Here is a 6,000-nt window from a genome sequence, read left to right on the forward strand (position 1 = left end):
GGGAAATTCCAATTAAGTTTCAAGTACCACTTTTAGTTGTGCCAACCATGTAATCTGGAAGGGGTAAAGAGAGCCTGGCATGGAAGATCTTTTTCAGGCTTAATTATGGATTCAGGATCATTACTCTGCAGAACCTGTTTGTCCTGCCTTTGAGTTAAGGGATGGCCCAATGAGCTCCTGAAGTCTCTTCTCTACTTCTAGTTCTCCACAGCACAAGAGAAGGGAAAGAGAAGAGATTTCACTTGCAACAGCTACAAAAACATGTATTGAAGTTAAATGCAAAGATAGCGACAAATCAAAAACTGAAGAAAACTGCATGCTTTACATGTTCTCAGTTTATCTTTCTAACACCAGATACTCTGGAATGCTGCCAACATTAATGAACCAGAGCTGTTTGCTGAGTCACTGCTAGCCAGCAGATGAGGGAGGCAACCAAAGGGAACCTTATCACATGCGCCACAGTTTAGACAAGATTTGAGCAGGGTAATTAAAAAGAAAAATAAGTCAATGACAGTCAGTGGACCAATCCTTTCCTTTCTTTTCCCTCTCCTGCCTTTGCAAGGGAATTACTGAGAAACTTTACCAAATACATTGCAAAGTCTTCAAAGATTTGACAATAAAATGATTTTGGTTATATATGACAGTTCACAAAATTATCACTGTGATAATCAGGGGATATCACCGAGGAGTTAAATTACCTAAGTTCACCTTTGACTTCAAATCAAGATTAATGCTATATTCAGAGAAACTGTGGCTGCCCCATTCCTGGAAGCGTTCAAGGCCAGGTTGGACTGGGCTTTGAGCAATCTGGTCCAGTGGCAGGTGTCCCTGCCCGTGGCAGCGGAGTTGGAACTAGGTGATCTTGAAGGTCCCTTCCAACCCAAACCATTGTATGATTCTTCAGTGGCTCTGCTGTGCTTGGACACAAATTGCCTTAGTTGCAGAATTTAGCACCCAATTCATAGCCTTTTGAAAATCCCTTAAAGACTGTGGCAAGACTCAAACTGCTTTCTAAGATCTCAAAATTCACAGAAACGAAAATTTGATGGTAGATTAATTTCACTCAAAGCAAAGATTCAAGCTCCTCTGCTGTCATGTCTTTGCAAGCCAGAAATACATTTTCTAAGAAACAAAATAATATTAAGGTGTAGTGATGAAATCAGTATAAGTAACATTTTCCTGTTTGAAATTGGCTATAGTAACTCTGGTTGGCCATATTTTTCTCTATAAAGACAGACACTCCACTAAAACACGCTTTCAAATGCTATCTTCTTAAAATGAGCATAGGCATCTTTTTCTGAAAGGTTTAACATCACATAATTGTCAAAGCACAGCCTGCACATCCTGGTAAAGTGATACCTAATTTCCAAATACCAGTACTTTATTAGCTCAGCCAATTTGACACTTTCAACAAACAGTGGTAATGAAAACCCCCTGCTATTAATAGTTTTCAGGTACTGGTTCTTAATAACTTAAATTACTGTGAATGCTACTGCTGTCGGGCAGGAACTGGTCTGATCATGGGCTTACAGTGGCGTATTAACTGCACTCAGCAAACAGATGATTAAATTTACATCTATATCATTGCATCACTAAGTGTGGTGCGATCCAGGAGACCATTACTACAATAGTTTAAATACCAAGATTTAGTAGTTATTTTTCCTCTTCTTTCCAGTACAAAGACTAAGTGGAAAGTTCATTTTTGTATCACAAGAGATTAACTGCAATGCTATTTTCTTTCCATTGTTTTGGAAGATTAACAATGTAAGTGCTGCCATTCTCTCTTAAATCTGTTTATGTAGTATAATAATAGTCGCATGCTGAACTCTTTTTGAAAAGGTGCGTTTAAATTTGCTTTGACAACTAACTTGCTCTGTTCTTGGCTAATCAGAAACTAGTCTGGCATATTTATAAAATGCATTGCTTATAGAGTCAGTATAAAATGGTCTCTAATAATGCTTGCCTAGCACAACAGTGTCTCAGTCTGTGACTGTGGTTTCTAGGTACGACAGTAATAGACGAAGAGCTAATCACTCAGTTATGGTTTGATCTGATGTGATTTCAAATTTTAGCTTAAGTGCTTTATCAAAGCAGTAACTCCTTGTGGTCTGAAACAGAGGAGTGAAACCAGTTGTGAAACAGCCATTCCAGCACTATATTAATTTCTCATCTGAGAAGGTAGCACCATACATACATTTATGTTCACTTGGAAAACTGAGAGAACATTCCTCATCTATGACTGCCCAATAGGTGTACTTTCTGTTGAAGATTAATGACACTAAAAGTCCCACAGTGATAACATAGAGGATGGGGAAAAGAGTAATAACATTTTCACAAAATCTGAGTGCAAAACAAAATACTGTTGCACAATCATATTCAACTGGCAAAAGTCTCTCCCTCCCACAATGGGTCTGAAACCCTGAAACAAATATCCCCTTGATGTGCAAACGTCCACTATGAACAGTACTGGGAGCATGACAAGAGTTTTAGCTGGGCATCCTGCCACCAGTAGTCAGGAAAACGTAAATACAATTGTCTTCACTGACCATTGCTGGGAGTACTAGCATGAAATCAAGCCCATTTGTTCATTACAGGTTTTTGTATACTAGGTAGGAGGCATAAAATGTGATCCAGGACCTTAAATCACTGGATCATTTATTAATTCAATGTTCAGAAAAACTGTTTTGAAGAACATTTTGAAAAAATGATTTGCCCCTTCACATTTCTGGTAGAAAGCAAAAAATGTACTAAAGGATCCACACAGATGCTTCCAAGGAAAAATCCAGATGAAGAATGAAATTTAAGATAGACGCTTTACTGCTGAGGAAAGGGAGTGCAAGAACTTGACCCACTGAGGAGGCCATGAATGGTGTGATTCTAGTGTCACTCCTTTTGGAGCAAGGATCAAGAATGAATCCTGATCATCCTCTCTTCAGAATGGGTCTGGGTAAGAAACTGTAAGTTCTTTACATGTTTATAGTGTCTTTCCCCAACAAGCAAGCAAGCATGCACTGCGCTCTTTCCACAAACACTGCATTTTTCTTTTTTGATTTTACCTCTAGGCAGCACTGAGCTGACAAAACCTAACGCTCACTGCACTGCCCACTGGGTCAATATACCCTCTCCTAAGGCAGGCTCTCTCTGGAGGATCTTTTTTTCCTCTTGTGGCACCAGTTCCAGATTCCTGCTTTATAACCTTGCTGGGGCGGCACTACTTTTTATACAGAACAGACAACAGGCCTTGATCCTGGCTGACAGAGTTGTACAGAAATACTTCTGAATTTCTTTGAGAGCACAAGATTTTGACCATTCTTCTGGAGTGATATCACCTATCTTATCAAGGGAGTATCTTTTATCAAAGCTTGTTGCTGTACATTGGTATTTTATCTGATGACCCAAGCAACTCCTACAGACAAATTTAAACACGCTGATTTCTTTTAAGACTCAGTTGGCAGTGGGGGACTTCTCTTTTTGCTAATGCTGATGTATAAAATCAGCAGTGCTTAAGCACTCTTCCTATGTTACTGTCATTAGGCCAAATTCTAGTCTTACTACTATGTTTCAGATGCGTTATAGCTTAATCTACACTGTCAAATCTGACTTTACTGGCAACCTGAAGGGTATGCCTTTCACACAATGAAACAAAGTTACTCTTTAGGAATCCAGATGATACATAACAGCAAAACAACCTGCAAAGATTGCTAAGTAAACATCAACATTGTTTTTTTTTCAAGCATTCTGAAACAAAGAAACTAACAAAAACCCAAACAAAAACTCAAACAACCTCCATCAAAAAAACAAACACACTGGCTAGTTTTCTAGGCACTACTGGATACAAAGTGTCTTGTACCCAATTGCATTTAAATATCTTTTTCAAAGCAACTGTAATTGTTTTGTTCCCACTTAAATCTTTTACCTCTGGGTGGTACCCAAGACTCTGGATTCTGCTTTTATTAATTGCTCGCTTGCTCCTTAGCTCATTTATTTCTTCTACTCTTTGGAATGGGGGAGGCAGTGGAGTTGCAAAGTTCCCTATAGACCTGTTGCTAAGTGACAGCCACACACAGTCCTGGGGGAAAAAATGGTCGTCCATTTGTATGGTCAAGAGATAAGTAACAAACCTCGTCCAAATGTATTTCAACAAACAGTCTCCTTCCATCAACATAAATGAAGCAACCTTAGTTTTACACCACCCCACTTGCCTACAATCTGGCTCCAACTCCCGGCTTCAGGTGCAAATTCACAAGGCCTTCCGCAACTTACTTTTAAAGATTACAGAGGAGACAAAAGGATTATAGGAGTATCTAAGTTACAGAAAGAGTTTGTTCCCCTTACTGTCTCCTACATGCGCAGACATATCAGTCTTCGGTCTAAACCCAGATGCTCCTGCGATATCCCTTGTGCTGAGCCTTAGGAACCTGCATTCACCTGCGTCTTGCAGTACTCGCAGTCCCCTATGAGGAACACCCACACCTAGAGCCAGGCCGTGTAGGTTGCTCAGATCCTGCAGGCAGACATATTGCAGGCTGTACGAGAAGTGACAGGTCGGAAAGAATACGGGGCCCCCGTTTCCAGCCGAACACGTATTTTTACCACTCGTGGCACCTTTCGCTTACGGTTTTAAAAACGTCATTTGACTCGTCTTAATTAAGTCATTCACGTGTGGCAGGTAACTTTTACGCCACGGCTTCTTCATCCCGAAGTGAAACACGCTGCAGACACGCTCTGCTGCTTTTCACTTGCGCTTTACGCAGCTTCCCTCGATTATGTCCCCCCGCCCGACGACCCGAGGTGGGCAGGAGGGGACCGGGGAGCCCCTGCGTGCCTGCAAAGGCAGAGAGAGGCGGGGAGCCGCGGCTCGACACCCCCGGCCGTGCCTGCAGCCCCCGTGCGGGGCGAGCGCCCGCGGGGCGGCCGCCGGGCTCCCTCCAGCCCCCGCAGCGCAGCCCGGCTGCGGCTGCCACAGACGCCGGCCCCGCCGCCACCATTTCGCGGGGCGCGGGGCGGATCGCCTGCTTCGCCCGAGCCGCAGCCACCGCAGGCAGAGCCGACAGACCGCCCGGCGCGCCTCGAGCCCCCGGTTCTCCTCAGGGAAGGCCGGGGGCGGGGGGACCGCGTGCCCCCCTCCCTCACAGCCCCACCCCGGCGGGCGCGGGGCCGCTGGCACCCCGGGCCGGCTGCCGCCCCGCCGCGGCAGAGCCCCTCGCCGACCCCCCCAGCACCCCCCGCCTCCTTCCCCGCACGGCGGGCGGCCCCCCACCGGCGACCCCCAGCAGCGACTTACGGCGCGGCCTCCGGCGGCAAGATGTCTCCCGTGGGCCGGCGGCGGCCCCGCTGCCGCTGCCTCCGCTCTCGCCCGCGGGGCCAACGGGAACGGCTCGACGGGCTGGCGGCGAACTCCCACAATGCCTCGCGCGCCCGAGCGTCACATCCCCCCCCAGCCCCACGCGCGCCCTCCTCCCCGCGTGGCCCCGCCCCTCGCCCCCCCACGGCGGCCGCCGGCCCGGCGGGCTCCCCCGCGCTCCCCTCGGCGGCCGCCACCGCCCGCTGCCGGCCCCGCGCTCCCGGGGGCCTCGCCGCGGCGGCGCCCCGCCGGCCTCCCGCCTCGCCGGCCGCCAGCGCAGGCCCGCGGCTCTCCCCGGCGGGGGGCGAGGCCCTGCGGCCCCCGCGGCAGCTGGCTGCCATGCGGGCGCCCGGCCTGGCTATTGAAAAGCGCCGGCCCCTGCGTGGGGCTGGGCCTTGGCACCGCGTCCGCCACAGCTGCTCCCAGCCCGCCTCGCCCGCTCCTCGCCAGCCATTGTGTGCGGCAGTGCTCGCTCCTAAATCTTCAGCGCTCCTAAATCTGGCAGGGCGGGGAGGACAAAGCGGGGGGTTGATGCCAGGTTCCTCCCGAAAAGAAGTTTCTCGTTCAGGGGGAGAACGAGCGACTGGGTTGGTACCGCTGGTGTGAGGCGTACGTGCTCTGGCTGCTCTCCTAGCTGTACAACAGTGGCATGCTGC

The 6,000-nt window shown here is 48.0% G+C and overlaps 1 protein-coding gene across 10 annotated transcripts in view; it reads right to left on the reverse strand.

Annotated features, from left to right (window-relative positions):
- LOC121092283 (core histone macro-H2A.1) overlaps positions 1–5,417 on the reverse strand; it is a 47,287-nt gene extending 41,870 nt beyond the window's left edge. For 8 of the 10 annotated variants that reach the window (XR_005829241.1, XR_005829240.1, XR_005829242.1 and 5 more), the window contains exon 1: positions 5,285–5,417. The gene's annotated coding sequence lies outside the window, so the exon portion shown is untranslated. The remainder of the gene's footprint in view (positions 1–5,284) is intronic. The other 2 variants (XM_040603010.1, XM_040603008.1) reach the window with 1 other exon arrangement.
- Positions 5,418–6,000: the final 583 nt, after the last annotated feature.

The sequence above is a fragment of the Falco naumanni genome, chromosome 8 (genome assembly GCF_017639655.2).
Source record: "Falco naumanni isolate bFalNau1 chromosome 8, bFalNau1.pat, whole genome shotgun sequence".
Classification (NCBI taxonomy): Eukaryota; Metazoa; Chordata; class Aves; order Falconiformes; family Falconidae; genus Falco; species Falco naumanni.